Source organism: Hibiscus syriacus, unplaced genomic scaffold (assembly GCF_006381635.1).
Source record: "Hibiscus syriacus cultivar Baekdansim isolate YM2019G1 unplaced genomic scaffold, ASM638163v2 tig00110847_pilon, whole genome shotgun sequence".
In the NCBI taxonomy this organism is placed as follows: domain Eukaryota; kingdom Viridiplantae; phylum Streptophyta; class Magnoliopsida; order Malvales; family Malvaceae; genus Hibiscus; species Hibiscus syriacus.
Genome location: NW_024062888.1, coordinates 2,082,688 through 2,099,459, shown reverse-complemented (window position 1 = coordinate 2,099,459; position 16,772 = coordinate 2,082,688). Strand labels below are relative to the sequence as shown.

Below are 16,772 nucleotides of genomic sequence, written 5' to 3'. Positions count from 1 at the left end.
GGAGTTTTCCATTTTATTTTATCCCAGTCTAATGTAATTGCCAAAAAGAAAAATCTAAAAAATGGGCCTCCTTTTTCAGTGTCTGTCTGTTTCACATAATTATGTCTGATAAATGACGGTTGACGAGAATAGTTTAGCTGTTTCTGATTTAAGGAAATCAATGATTTTGTCCAACTACAAATGTATTTTTCTGGTCTGGCCGTTTTTGTTACAACCAAGCCACCATTAATGGATATAGGGTGCATGCTTGCGGGTAAAAGTAATGCTTTTTCATGTCACGCAGGCATAGCTTTTGTTTTGGAATCATCATTTTAGGGTTCAACAATCATCTTATGTCATGAATTTGGATCACATTATGTTCTTAATATCAGATGCTGATGAAGGGTCATTGTGGATCACATGGCTTAAGGCTTATAGCAGCTTGGATTGGAGAAAATGATTGAAGATGAAGGCAGTGGCAGCAGAAATACAAGCTTTGCATACACATAACGGAAGAGATTCGATTCAAAGATATGGTAAGATGTAAGAACAAAGAATGCATGTGTACAATGGCAGAAATTCCAAAACATTGGGATGGTTGTCCAATTCAATCTAAACTCATCCTTATTAAAGTATTGGCATAAATATACTCATACAATTGTCTTCACTCAATTATGGAGAAAACAAAATGAAATGAAATTGCATCTACAGCTTGGTTAACCCCCCCCCCCCTTTTCTTTCTCTCTAAAAACCCCTTCCAAAATCTCTCAATTCTTGTAAAGATGAATATTTTGGTATAGTGATGACAAAGACTGAGATCGTCAAAGGGGGGCCCGAATCAGTGTTTTGTGAACATCCCTTGCGTCAATGATGAAAAAATCATAATCCTTGCCCGATTGCGAAGAATTCGCAGGTGGAACTGGGGAAGCTGACTGGGGCTTGATTGCTCCCGTTGTAACAACACCATTTGCTGGGGTAACTTGTCCTAGTGTATCAAAGCTACAAGAGATGACAAATCCAACATTTTAGGAGCACGAAACAGTTTATGGATGAAATCCATAGTCTACTGGAGAGTTGATTATCATAACACGTCAGTGGAATGGGGTTCTGAGAATACAATTACAACCTTTACAGGGAGATCATAACCAACCAAACTCATGGCAAGGCCGATGGTATTACAAGAGACAGCCAAGAATATAGAGATTAATATGTACCTGGATGATGGATATGCAGCAGAGCTTGCCACTTGTGTCTGTCCCATTCTCATAGCCTAATGCCAACAGATAAAGAAGTGCATGTATGAGAAACTTGATAAAAATATTTCTTTTAAAGCAATTGCAACTATACGATGGAGTCTACCTGAATGAGTTTCTGCAGATCAGCCTGCCCAGCAACGGGCATCATCATTCCAGAGATTTGGTAGCCCACGTTTGGCAAAGTTTGATTGGGTATGCTTGAGCCGTTAGCCGGAGGCTGTTGAGTATTTCCGGGAGCAGATTTAGCTGCCGCAGCCATGAGAAGGGACTGTTGTGCTAGCATAGCTAGTTGTTGAGTATTTCCGGGAGCAGATTTAGCTGCAGCAGCCATGAGAAGGGACTGTTGTTGTGCTAGCATAGCTAGTTGTTGTTGATGCATTGCAAAAGGTGACACCATATTGGACTGTAATTGATTCAAACAATGAAATTAACAATGAATCTCACAAAGGGAAAAAGGAGCAGAATTTAACAGTCATACTTATCAATTAGCTCCGACCACAAAGTGATTAATAATTAAGTTTTACAGCAAGGATTCATAAGATACGTGTAAAGGAAGTTGAATATATACCTTTCCAAAAAGGCTCATAATATCATTTTTCACGTCTTTTTTGGGTCCAGAACTTGGTTGGCTGTTAATGGAGGCAAATCACCAAATAAATCCTCAATTCCAGTAGTAAACTGGGCATTACTTTCAGCAGCTTTTGGTGGATTGGGTTTGTCAGCTGTGGAAACCCCTCCAGCAGCTACAGAATACCATGTGACAAAATCAATAGTAATAATAAAATGCTCTCACCATAACCCTCAATACTAGGGATGTTAGCACTAGATAGAAATACCGTTAACAAGATAATAATGAAAAAAGTCAATAAAAAAAAGTTATTGAGGAATGTTAAGACATACACTGGAAGCCCGCCCAATCATCAGTAGAAGTTTCCTCAGAACCATTCTCACTTGGACCATCATCCAAGGACAACATGTTGAAAAGTAGCATAATCGACTTTAGGAATTGTGACTATGGGAGCAGTCTCTACAGCTGACTTTGTTGCCTCAGCTGGTGCAACAACTGGTTCAGGCTTCTGAACGGGTGTAACCTATTCGAGCAGCACGCTATGTGATATGCACATTATTTCTTTTGAAATATGTATGTGTGCATATAATAGAGGTAAAGTACTAAAAATAATACCATAGAGTAGTAAGCAAGAAAGTAAGTTAAACCATGCACAAAACAAGTTCAAGATCACAGTTCTAGTTGATTCTATTTATTTGTTACTTTAGCAAGTGATAAACTTTCTTTCCACATGGTCTTTTTCTCACTTCTTCTTCATTCTAATGCTAATGCCTCTAGGTTATCCATGTAAATGCATTAAAGAAAAAACGAATGACTGACTTCCTAGAAAGAATTAGCAACAAACGATCAAAAAAAAGAACTTAGTACCTGTTCAGGTCCCTTGGGACTGGGAGGAACAGGAAGACAGACTTTTGTTGCAGGGAGACTTTCTTTTTGACCAGATGCTTGTTTATTCCTCCTTTCCTCCAATGAATTCTCATTATTACTAAAGTGCCCATGACTACTTGTTTCGATAGGTTTCTGCCAATGTAAGGAAACCCTTTCGTCCAACCCACTAGGTGGTGATTTGGATCTTCCATCTCTAGGAACCCATCTTTTTTCCTCATACCTACTACAAGAGAATATATAAGAAATTATTCTAATGCCAAAAGAAATAACTCAACCTAAAAAAGGTTAATGGTGAATAAGAAAACACATGCTACATACTTTGCACGAATGAAGTTTTCAATTCCAACTCTATCATAATTAGGGGGTAACTCAGCTTCCCAGTAACTGTTTGCCTTTTCATTCCCCATTGCTGTATAATAAGATAAACTGTTGTCATAATTTGTAGGCTCTTATTCATCTTATCATTAGAAACATCATCAATCATAATAATAAATGTTCATTGCCTAATAAAAAACTTAAATTGAATATAAGCAACCTGCTCAGGAAGCCATGTGTCTAGTCTAGCAGATCGAACCTGCAGCAAGAGTAAGTAAGATGCAGGAATCCATTTAGTAAAAATTAATTATATTCCTCTAATCATAAAACCAAACATAGAAGAAGAAACATGTGCAAGAACTATCAGGTAAAAGTTTTTCTCGGATAACAAATGGCATCAGAGATAATTTGGATAACTTTGGAATCACCTAGATACAGTGCAGAGAAAAAAGAGATGAAATCTTAGGTTGCCCAAAAAAGAGCAATCCCAACATCTAAGTGAGATAAATCCATACCCCATTGGGAAAAGCTTCAGAATTAGTTTGCTATAGAAAATATAAGTGAAAACAGTACACAAGTAGTGACAGTGGCAGCAACTCAATGAACCTTCTAAACAAGGAAGAGATAAAAGCATTATTTGAGAGATAAGAAAGCACCTTCGATATGTGTACCCCAAGACTTCTGTGGATCCCAGAACATTGCATGCATATAAAGATACCTAGATTCACACTTGCCCATCTTGGACCTCTGTAGAAAAAAGGAGGCAATTTTTAGCACTGTGATAAGAATTGAATGTTATCACTGATTCATGACAGAAGCTAAAAGTTAAAAAAAAAATCAGATGATTTCTATTTCAGTATTTTCTATTAGGATATCATCAAAATCTCCAGTAACATACTTGGTTTTGCAGTCAGCACATTCCCTATTCTCTGGCAACTTAAGAAGACCTTCAATAATCTGCACAGGTGGTGAAAAATAAGAACTTCAATCCCAATAATAGACTGAACAAACATCAATACTGAAAAAATTATGAACATGATATATTAATTGACAAAAACCATCTATCGAATGAGTCTATCATATCATATATATTCACACACACACGATAACCTAAAATTTGGGAGAACATATATATTTACAAAAGAATATGGAGGAATTTAACACCCTCTACAAACTAAAGCATACATCCTGATGCCACGTAAGGAAGATTGCTTAAATTTGTTCTTGTGGTCCGAAAGCAATCTTCCAAAATCTTTTACATATATGAACAAATCAATTATAATCAGCAAAATCCACTAATATCTTAAAAGGGAAAGACATAATCAGGCAAAAGGAACCCTAAAATGAAACAAAATTGATTGAGGAGAGTTGAGTTTAATTTCTAGGAAATTGTAAGATGCTACTTGAAATGCAATAATTTTTATCTGATAAACTTCCATTAATCTCAATGAAATATCTATCTAAACCGATCTTCAGCTAATAAGAATCTTAACATAATCATCATTTATTCATATTGAGAAACGCCTAAAATGAGTTCATATTCGCTATTCCATATTTGATTCGATCAAATCCTTTATAAAAACCGGAATTCAAGCAAACAATCAACAAATTAAGAGGAACTAAAGATTATGTGAGAAGAACAAAAAAAGATATAGTAAACACAGATCAAATCAATACAAAGCTGAAAAGTAAGGAAACAACTTGGAATTACGATAAAACAAGGTCAAAAAGGTAGATTTTTAGAATCGCCTTTCGATGTCTTGCGTTGAGCTCCTTGGTAACGCTGGCTTCTCGTTCATGTTTGATATACGAAAAGAAATCTACAGCGGGAGAGAGATCGGAGATGATGCCGACGTATGAGACAACAACGCCGACGGAGAAGAAAGGGTAATTTCAAAAGAAAGCAAAGGTCAATTCGGTCTTTTTGTCACCTCTCTTTCTCTCTTCTTTCCCTCTCTTCTTCTCTCTGAATTTTTGTTCCACTCGCGAGAAAAAATAAGCAAAAATAAGAAATGAATGAAGGTCAAATTTAGTTTTGGTCCCTCAAATTTGAATTTTGTTCAAACATTTTAATTTAACATAATTTAATGTTCCATTTTCTTATAACTAATATCTGTTTAAATTATCCAATACTATTCAAAAAATGAATTATCCAATGAAATTAGAAGAGGAAAAACTAAATTAAAACTAGAATGACTCAATGACCAATAAAACCTCATACTTGTTTTAAGTTTATTACAAAAATATTGAAATATTCTATAGTTAAAAGTAAAATTTTAATATTATTATATATAAAAAACTTTGAATTAATGATTTGACAATGATAAGAACCGTTTAGTCAATATAATAAAATTGTCATAAATAATATAATAATTAATCCAAAAATATGTTAAAGGTATTAATTTCTTAGTAAAATCTCACATCGTATTACTTTTAAAAGGATTAATAACAAACAAGTAAAACTTTAGGTTAGGGTAGGTTGTCATTTTATTATGGAGAGTTGGTAGACTCTCTAATTATGAAGTTCTATTTGATAATGTTGGAAAAATCATTTTTTATCCTGGTCAAATGCAGATAATACTAATTAATAATCGGTTGGTTAGTGAGATGAGACACTTGATCCCTTAAGCAATGTCAAGGGTTCGAATATTGACCATTACAAATGGAGCAAACTGGGTTGAAAGAGTCGTCCTTACCTCTATAGTACGCGGTCCGGATTAGTCTATTAATAGATCGAATACATGGTTATAAAAAAAATACAGATACTACCACAATTTTCTTCCTATTTCGTTATAGGTTCTCTCCCTTTCATTTGATAGGAAAATCAAATTTTGTATCTAGGTATTGAATTTAAATTTGATCGTATATTTCAAAAGATAATCGTTTAAAAATTGATTTAACAGTTTAATAAAAAATTTGTGTTTTTTCATAGAAAATGTATACGTTTATTAATTAATTAATTAATTAAATTTTAAGCATATTGTCGCAACTGTCTTTCGGGTGGGCCCAGAATTGGGCTTCGACTTAAATGGAATGGTTAGAGTCGCCACCGATCATTTATTTTAAGAACAAATGGGTTGATCGGATACTTTGACTTCTTATCTGATCTGCATCTTACCAGCGATATGTCGGATTCGGGAGGCGGTTACTGTCAAGGAAGGGTTAGCACCCTTAAACTTCCCTTTCGGTACTAATTAATTTCCAATTGTCTTAATTAAAAAAATGATAAGTTAAAGTACAAGGTAAAATATGATCCTAATTATTTACCTCCGATCGATTTAAACGAATACTCTTAAAAAGACAGAAATGTTAGATTTGTAATAAAGTGCAGAATCGAATTAAGATAGAAAATGCATAAATATTAAAATACTAATTGCAAAATTAAATGTAAATCATTACTACAATAAAGAAAGGATGTAAAAAAACATAAAAAATCCTAAATAAAAGCTAATTAATAAAAAAATGACTAATCTAAAAAACACACACTAAAGAATGAAAATAGGAATAAAATAAACAAAACTAAAATAGGAATAAAATAAGAGAAAGAATATTAAATCAAACAAAAACAAAAACAATATAAATAATAATAATAATAGAAAATAAGGGGAAAATAATTAAATAAAATAAAAAATTAATATATATAATAAAAAATAAAAAATATATATAAATAACGTTATGTAAAGAAAAATAATAAAAAAATATATATATATATACATATAAATAAAAATGTTGGAAAATAATAAAAAAAATAGAAAAAAACAAATAAATAAAATAACTAATATATATATATAAATAAATAAAAATGTTAAATTAAATAAATATAAAAAAATAATTAAATGTAAATTAAGTAAAAAGGACTAAATTGAAATAAAAACAAATTGGGGAATAAATTTCAAAGCAAATTGAAGGTAAAATGAGAATTTAGGGGCAAAATGAGGGTTTTAAAAAATGGGGGACCGAAACTGTAATTCTCCCTTTTAATACAAAAACACGCGGATCTTGTATCCCTGGGTCGGGTTGATGGGTCATTATAAAACCCAAAATCTTAAACAAATTTTCATAATTTCCCCCCTTCAAAAGAAAAAAAACCAAAGCCAAAAAATCTTCTGAAAATATTCATCGTGAACCCAAAAATCAGCCAGTCACCGCCTCGCCGACCGCCGTAGATCAGTGGTGGTCCACAAAAAAATTGGTTTTTTCGATAGCTCTTGTTTCCACTTTTCAAAAACTAAAATAGTTTTTTTAAAATCGCCTCGGGGAGGGCTAGATCTAGAAGATCTTTCGAACCCCTCCCCTTCGATCATCGGCGTTTCGAACCCAAACAGAAAAAAGGAAAAGAAACAAGCCACATGCAAAGCAAAAGAGGACGAGTAAGGTAAAAAAATACATTCTTTATTTACTTTTTCCTTTCGAAAGTCACAAGAGATTTCCTAGCTTTTTCTATCGGCTTTCCTTTGTATGTTTCTCTATATTTCTTGGTACCTTTCTCAGTCTAGTTACATGTATTTATACTTTCTAGTATTACTATTTTTAGTTCGAATTTTCCTAGAGTTGTATTCAAACTAAAAGACTATTTATTTGTTGTTTGTTGGTTTGCTTTCATTGCGCCGGATGATGCAAGACATGAGTGGTGCAGCCGGAGTGGGACTCTCCAAGCTTACACGGCGCTGAGGAATCTGGCTAGGGTTCGAAAAAAACCCTAGGTGCTTTGGGACCGGTTCGGGTTGCTCCAAGTGGGTTTGGCGGCGTTGAGGAAATAAGGGTTAGGGTTCTAAACCCTAATCTTCCAGTTCGGGTCGGGCTCTAGTGGATCCGGGTCGCGGGTCTCCACTTGTGTTTAGGGCTGCTGATTTTACTTTGTAAACGGGTTGTTGAGGTTTGGGTATGGGTCACCCGCTGTTTGGGCCTGAAACATGTAAATAAATGAAATAAATAATAAATATATACATAATGTTGAATATACTATATATAAATATTATAAATATGTAACATATGATTATAAATGTGTAATATATGTGATACATAAATCGGGACGAAATGGTGTATCTACAGCTGCCCTCTTTGCTCATTATCGTGTAACAAAAATAGGGCAAAGATTAAAAGACATAAATTTCGTCCAGATCGAATGTCCTCTATCGTAGAGTTAAAATTCGATGTCATGATGGATTTGTCTAACCCATTTGGACTGAAATATAGATGACTCCCTTACTATAAGGTTGAGTTGAACTGGAGAATCCTAAGCACGATATCTTTTATTGTGAAACCGAACTCAAAGCTTTGGCAAGTAGCTTCAGATCATCTTATAGCCCAAGACACTTTTTTGTGAAGCTGAAACTTGACCTGAAGACTTCGATGTTGCTGTGTTACAAATGACTCTTTTTCGTGAAGTTGGGTCAATCTTTTGGGTACGATATCCTTCGTTGTGCAGTTGAAATCATAGGAAAATCAGAAAGTGGCTCTTGTTGCCACTCTTGGTTGACCTTGCTTCTTCTCGACTTAAAGACCTTGGTGTGAAAATTTTGACCGAAAAGAGGTTCCTTGCTGCTACATTGCGGTGAATACGTCCTCGAGCTGAATGAAATCAGACTCGAAGGTTCTTGTTAACAAATAACTATTCTCGCCTTAAGTTATGTTGTACTGGGCTGGGAGATAGGCCCTAGTTGTTACAGATGACTTATTTATTGTGAGATTAAATCTATATGTTGGGCATGATATCCTTCATCGTGAATTTGAAATCGTGGATGACTCATTCATTGTGAAGTTGAGCTCTAATTGGATATCCTTCGTTGTGAAGTTGAAATCCCTTCTTGTAAATTGATCACTTTGAGTCAATATCCTTCGTTGTGAAGTTGAAATTAACTCTAGCTAGAATCTAAAAATTATGCATATATGCGATGCGATGGATGCAATGTTCTTAGATGTGCCTAAAATGCATATGCAACATATGTTATTTTGGGTTCTGAAGAGAAATCTCAATCTCCGGTTGCCTGTCTTGGTGACTCTTGATTATGGAATCTTGAATTTTTGATTCCCGATCTTAATTCTTCAAATGTTTAAATATGATGTGCAGATTTTATTTTTTATCCTTGATTTGGGAAATACTTCTCAACCATCTCAAGTATAGTGCATGAGCCTTATTCGGCTTCCAAGTACCAGTACTTTTCAAAAATCTTTGTACAGTAATATGCAATTATCTTTTTCAGAAATGAATAAATCATTAGGTTTAAATTTAACCCAAGATGCTCAAAAGGAATTGATTTAGAGAAATGGTCGTCTTTATTCATAAGGGAAAAAGAACAAACAATACATGGCAAACATTCTGGAAAATGGATATATAAATGAAGTATGAATGAATGTCTTAGATCTCAATAATGCGGGCGCTTCTAACTGATAAGCCGTTAGGTGACCTTGAACGCAACCTTTGTCAAGGGATCTTTGAAGACGCGACAATGTTCAGGAGAGTGCAACATTTCTCCGACTCGTTAAGTCTGTAGAAGATTCAGATGTCGTGATGCTTCACTGTCTGGATTAGGGACCCTTCTAGAATCAATATCCAAATCGCCCTTTCGAGTTTTCAATTTGGACCCATCCTTGGTTTCAAGATTCCTTTTATGGGGTTTCATCTTGAAACCACCTTATTTTCTTTTCTTTTTCTTTTTCTTTTTTCTTTTTTTTTTTCTTTTTCTTTTTTCAATTTAGAGCGCCCTTTTGGGTTTTTACCATACATACTTTTCTCTTTTTTTTCTTTTCTTTTCTTCTTCGACTTAGGACGCCCTCTCGGGTTTTCATCCTAAGCGATGTATTTTTTTACTGCATCTGAATTGACGGGATTTAGCTGTTCCGGCCCGTCCATTTCAGCCATGACAAGTGCTCCTCTGAAGAAGGCCTTTTTCACGACATAAGGTCCCTCCCAATTTGGCATCCATTTTCCTCTGAAGTCTTTCTGAATTGGCCAAATTCTTTTTAGCACAAGATCTCCTTCACGTAATACTCTTGGGCGCACATTCTTGTTATGTGCTCAATCATTCATTTATGGTAGATTTGACCATGATGAATGACTTTCATTCTCTTTTCCTCTATTAAGTTTAGCTGATCATATTGGGATTGCATCCATTCTACATCATCCAGTTTAACTTTTGACAAGACCCGGAGTGACAAAATTTCTACCTCAATGTGCAACACTACGTCCATCCTATATGCTAATGAAAAAGGGGTTGCCCTAGTTGAAGTTCGTACTGAGGTTCGTAAGCAAACAAAGTAAAAGGCAATTTCTCGTGCCAATCCTTGTATGTCTCAATCGTTTTCTCCACTATCTTCTTGATTTTTTTGTTTTGCTTTTACTGCTCTTCATCTTTGGTTTATAAGCAGTAGAGTTGTGATACTTTATGTTGAACTGCTTACAAGCAGCATCCATCATCTTGTTGTTCAAGTTTATATCATTATCGGTAAAGATCCTCTCAGGTAAACCATACCGACATATGATCTCTTTGTTCAAAAACTTACAAATAGTGGAATGAGTGACTCTAGCGTATGATATAGCTTCTACCCATTTGGTGTAGTAATCAATTGCCATGAGAATGAATCGGTGACCATTCGAAGCTTTCGGAAGGATCTACTGATAACATCCATGCCCCATATAGAGAAATGTCATGGCGATGTCATCACGTGAAGAGGTGATGTGGAAAATTTATTTTATCCCCATAAATCTGACACTTATGATATCTTCTAGCGTAGTTGATGCAATCACTTTCTAGTGTGGACCAAAAATATCCACATCTCATTATTTGCCTTAACATCATATGTCCATTCGCATGTTCCACAAACTCCATCATGTACTTCCTCCACTATCATCTTTGCCTCTTCTACATCTACATAACTTAACAGGACTTGATCATGGCTTTTCTTGTATAAAACCTCCCCATCTAGGATATATCCATCTGCCATCCTTCTAATGGTTCTTTTATAAGTTTCAATGGCTTCCTCTGGATAACTTTGATTCTTGATGTATCGCAGAATGTCATGGTACCAGGGCTTAGTGTCTTTCATTTCCTCGATTTGGTAATAATGAGCCGGGTACTTATACAACTGCATGTCAATTGACATCATTTCAGACTCTCTGCTAGCCTTGAATGCGGCTACCAAGGTAGCTAAAACATCAACCATTTGATTTCTTCTCTGGGCATATAATAGAAGGTGAATTCATCGAATCATTCGAGCAAATCCAATATTAGTTTTTGGTACTCCACCAGCTTTACATCCTTGGTTTTGTATTCTCCACGGAGTTGATAGATTACTAAGGCTGAATCTCCATATACTCGCAAGGTCTTTATATTTTGCCCGTTGCAGCTCGAATCCCCAAAACACAAGCCTCATATTCTGCCATGTTGTTAGTGCAATCGAAATTCAGTCTGCTAGTGAATGGGTAATGATTCCCTTTTGGGGAGACCAGTATAGCCCTGATGCCATGTCTTAATGCATTTGATGCACCATCAAAATGCATTCTCTAGGAACTTTCTGTGGAAGTATTTTCTTCTTCTAAGGATATGACCATCAAGTCTTCGTCTCTGAAGTCAAAGTCCAACGACTCATAATTTTCATTAGTTCTGCTTGCCAAAAAATTCGATATGGCACTTCCCTTTATGACTTTCTGGCTTACATACTCTACGTAAAATTTAGATAACAACATCTACCATCAGCTAGCCTTCTAGAGAGTAGGCACACCCATCATATACTTTAGTGGATCTAACTTGGAAATCAACCAAGTGGTGTGATACAACATATTGTTTGAGTCTTCGTGTAGCCCAATAAAGCATATCAAACCTTTTCAATAGGAGGATATCTAATCTCGGAATCGGTAAACTTCTTGATCATGTAGTAGATGACCATTTCCTTCATTCCGGATTCATCATGTTGACCCAGGATACACCCCATTAAATTCTCAAATATGGATAGATACAAGAATAGAGGTTTGCCCGGGATGGGGGACATCAGGATAAGAGTGTGAAATAAGTACTCCTTTATCTTCTCGAATGCAGTTTGGCAGTTCTCATCCCATGCTCCAGGGTTTTTCTTTTGGAGAAGGCAAAGATGTGGTCACATTTGTCGGTTACTGAGATATGAACCGTTCTATGTAATTCAATCAGCCCAGAAAACCTCGAACTTCTTTTTGTGTTTATGGGGGAGGTAGATTCTGGATAGCCTTAACTTTATCGGGATCGACTTCGATGCTTTCCTGCTGACCACGAAGCCCAACAACTTCCCAGATATTACTCCGAATGTCCACTTGCTAGGGTTTAGTCTTAGCTGGAATTTCCTTAGTCTCTGGAAAAGCTTTCTCAGATTCTCGACATGGTCATTCTTGGTTTGTTCCTTGACAATCATGTCATTGACATAAACTTCGATTTTTTTGTATATCATGTCGTGGAACAGGGTCACCATATATCTCTGATACGTTACCCCAACATTCTTCAATCTGAAGGCATCACTTGTGAAGGTTCCCCACATTGTTACAAACGTAGTCTTTTCTATATCTCCAGGATGCATCTTAATCTGGTTATATCTTGAGAATTCATCCATGAACGAGAAAAAGGCGTTCCTGACAGTATTATCCACTAAAGTGTCTATGTGTGGTAAAGAAAATTGTCCTTGGGTTTGTTTTTTAAGGTTTCGGTAATCAACACACATGTGCACTTTCCCTTCTTTCTTTGGAACTTGCACTATGTTGGCCACCCACTCCGGATACTTGGCCACTTGAAGGAAACCAGCATCGAATTGCTTCTTTACCTCTTCTTTGATCTTAAGAAGCAATTCGGGTCGCATTCTCTTAGCTTTTGCTGCACGGGTTTACATTTTGGTTTAATTGACAGTTTGTAGACTACCATATATATTTCTAGCCCTGGCATGTCTTGATACGACCATACGAACACATCTTGTATTCTTGAAGTAAGACTATAGGTTTTTCTTGCTTCAGCCGAAAGAGTCGTGCCAATTTTGGCTCTTTTTTCTCATCTTCAGTGCCTAGATTCAATATTTTGATCTTTCTCATGTGGCAATATGTGTTTGTCTTATCTTACTACCATTTTCAACAATTCGGTAGGTAAGTTGCACTCCTCTTCATTGTCGTACTCATCAATTTCCCCGAGACAAATGGTCGATTCAAAATCCACCTCTGGATCAGAATCATCAGTGCCTGCATTGTCATTATCTGGGGACCTGAAGGAAAAAAATAAAATGTGTATGTGTGAGAGGAAAATATCCCACACGGAACAACCGAAAATTAAATTCGAAGGGGAATGAAACGAAGTACTGAAAGGAAGAAAAGAAAAAAAAATCGAATTCAAGAGAAATGAAATAAGAAAACCTTTTGCCATGAAAGAAATTGCATCTTTTATTGAATTTAAATCAAAATATTTATTCACCCTTACAAAAGATCACCTGTTTGCCCCAGGTATAGGAAAATAGGGATAGTTTGAATATTACTCTGAAAGAAATTTGAAAATTACAGACAATTCTTTCGCCAACCAGTTGCTAAGCACAGACCCAGGTGGCAGTGGGCATATTCCAGATCTATCCGCATCTTTAACATTTTTTGGCACATAACCACCTAACTTAAAATATCGTAAAGAGGTAGGAATACCATGGGTTCGCATTGGAATTCATTTCCAGTTAACCTGGCTATTCTTCTTTCCTGGATCCTCTGAATTTCCCTCCTCTTTTGTTGTTGAGTGGGCTAAAAACCAAGCCCAAATTGATCAAACTTTGATATAGGAAGGATGGGATTAATCCTTCCTTACAGTTACTTTCTAAACCTTCTTCCTGTCTTGGCACCTCTTCCCAAAGTCTACCTGATCTCTATTCCGGTACACTTGGAAAGTCAGGTTTAGAAAACTTCCTTCCTTGATGAATATTCATAAACTCTAAGAAGCGGAATGAACATTCTACTGCTCCTCATCTACCTCAATGTATGGAGAATCCGTGGCCACGCTCGCCACAATATCTTCCTCAGCGTTAATAATCACCAGGGCTCCATCGAAGACAAAGTTGACTTTTTGATGCAGTGTGGATGATACTGCACCATCTTGATGAATCTAAGGCCTTCCCAAAAGACAATTGTAGGAAGGCATGATGTCCATCACTAGAAATTCAATGTTAAGTGGTCGGTCTGATTGTTAACAACACCTCAATCTTGCTAATTACCTCCCTCTTAGTCCCATCAAAGGCTCAAACACGATCTGACAGGTTCACATATGAGAGGTATCCATTGGCAGCCTTTTCAACATAACTAAAGGCATCACATTAAGGGTTGAACTGTTGTCGATTAATACACTCGGTAAAGTGTGCCCCTTACAGTGGGTGTCGATATGTAATGCCTTAGCTTGGCCTCTTCCTTCAGACGAAATCTCATCATCTGAAAATGAGATGAGATTATCGGCTTGTATGTTGTTAACTAGTTAATCCAACTTGCTGACTGGTATGTCCTGTGAAACAAATGTCTAATTCAGGACCTTCAATAGTGCCTCCCGGTGTGCCTTCAAGTTCAACAACAGTGCCAACATTAAAGTATATCAGCAAGCTATGTAGTTGTTCTACAATGATGTATTCGCTGTGCTTCAAAAATTTAGGAACTCTCTAGTTTCTTTCTCCTTTATGGGCTCGTTGATAGCTATCACATCTTTCTTGAAGGGTTCAAGTGGTCTCTAGGGGGACTTAGCCTCTTGGGGGTAGTGTTTCCCCACAGTCTACCCCATTTGTTGTCATCTTCCTTCGAGAGCTCACTTGACATTCGTATTTCATGGTACTTGCTTGCTATATTTGTAAGCAAAAGGTCGGGGTGCTTTGATCACCACATTCGCTTGTGTCTTGTCTGTTGTCTTTGCTTTAGGGATAATTATCAAAGGGCTAAGCCTGCCGTATTTCCTTTCAGACGACTCTCTGGTAGACCAAACATCTGCTTTCAGAGAATCTTGAACTTCTTCATAAACCTCCATCTCCTTCCTATCCATCATGAGTTGGACTAAGGCTTTGAATTATGGGCAATCCTACACCTCATGCCCTTCTTCATTGTGGTAACAACAATGGTTACCATCTCATTCCATGATGTATCCGAATGTGGTACGATAAGCCTTGTTTTCACTATTTGGCTCCATACCCAAGCCAAAGGAGATTTTACTTTCGAAACACCATTTTGACTCTCTTGCCCTTCTTGGTAGTAACTGCGTTAATCCAGTCTCTTAATGATTAGGCAAGGGATTTTTTTGCAACGTTTGGTGCTCCAGAGTTAAAGTGGATCCAATTTTGTTATGCATTCTTTGTACAATCCTCTTGAATGCGAGGCAGTTTTCGATCGTGTGCCCCGACACACTGCCATAGTATTCACAGTGAGCGTTCTCATCATACCATCTGTGGTAAGGGGCTTTATTGGTTCTATAGGGTAATGTGACACCACATGAGTGTCAAAGAGCTATTGGTATAATTCTTTGTACGACATGAGAATAGGATCAAATTGTTCATTCTCTATTTCTTTTGTAGGTGTTAACGTTATTGATCTCTCTATCTTTGTTCTTCATGGGAGGCTTCTTGCTTGATTCCCCTCCCTCTATTTTTCCTTGTTTTATGGCCAACTCAATCATCTCTCCGGCCATAACTAAGTTTGAAAAAGCTTCCTGCTGTGATTGCAACCAGGTGCCTGAAGTAAGGAGCCTTTAGAGTCTGTACAAAAAGCTTCCTGGTTTCCTTTTTCATCCAAGGGTGGATGAACTTGCACAGCCAAATTCCTACATCTCTAGGCGTATTGTCAGAACTTTCGTTATGCTTCTTCTCCATGCTTTGTAGCATTACTCGGTCTGGTCTCATATCATTAATGTGCTTGTACTGTTCCAGGAAAGACTTGGCTAGATCTTTCTAGGTCTTGATATGAGATCGATTTAGCTGATTGTACCACCGGATAGCTGAACCGGACAGGCTTTCAAGTAAGCAATGAATCAAGAGTTGATCATTTCCCACATATCCTGTCATTTTTTGGTAGAACATAGTGATGTGGGTTGAGGGGTAAGTGTTTTTATCGAATTCTCAAATTTAGGGACATTAAACTTTGGTGGAAGCACCAAATTCGGGACCAGAGTAAGTTCTAATGCATTTACTTTGTAATAATCACAGTCCCCTTTGATCACCTTCATTTGGTCTTCTAATTTTTTCTTCCATCGTCTTCATTTTGTCTTCCTCATCAAAATTCAGTATGTGGTAATCATCTGGATTATTCTCAGGGTTGGTTACAGAAGTTTGTATCTTTACGTAGATGAGGTTTTTCCTTTTGCCGCAGATAAGTCCCCTTACAGTCCGGGTAATATTGCGGGTGAGATAACTACCTGTGGGGTCAGTGGTATAGTTACCCCCTCAGACGAACATGCCCCTGGTGCATCGCTTGTTGTAAACCAGATAACTTGGCCATGATTTGATCGACCAAGGACTCTTGGCTCTTCGTGATCGTATCCAGGGTACTATGACTGTTCTGATTTATTTTTTCTTCCAGCTCTCTCTGTAACTTCAACATGTTCTCCTCGAGTTAAACGATTTTGGCTTCCATTTGTCTGTTCTTCGTTCGGGTGTTGTGAGGATGATGTGTATCTTGAGCTTGTGGAGGTAAACTCGGTGTTTGCTCTTTCTTCTGATGATACATTTTCTGTTAGTTAATATGAATGTAAAAGCATGGAAAATAGAAAAATAAACATGGAAAAATAAAAGTGCAAAGTATGAAATGCATGATGTAT

The 16,772-nt window shown here is 36.6% G+C and overlaps 1 pseudogene; it reads right to left on the bottom strand.

Moving 5' to 3' along the window:
* Nucleotides 1-584: 584 nt before the first annotated feature.
* Nucleotides 585-15,008, bottom strand: LOC120143390 (annotated as a pseudogene).
* Between the last annotated feature and the right edge of the window lie 1,764 nt (nt 15,009-16,772).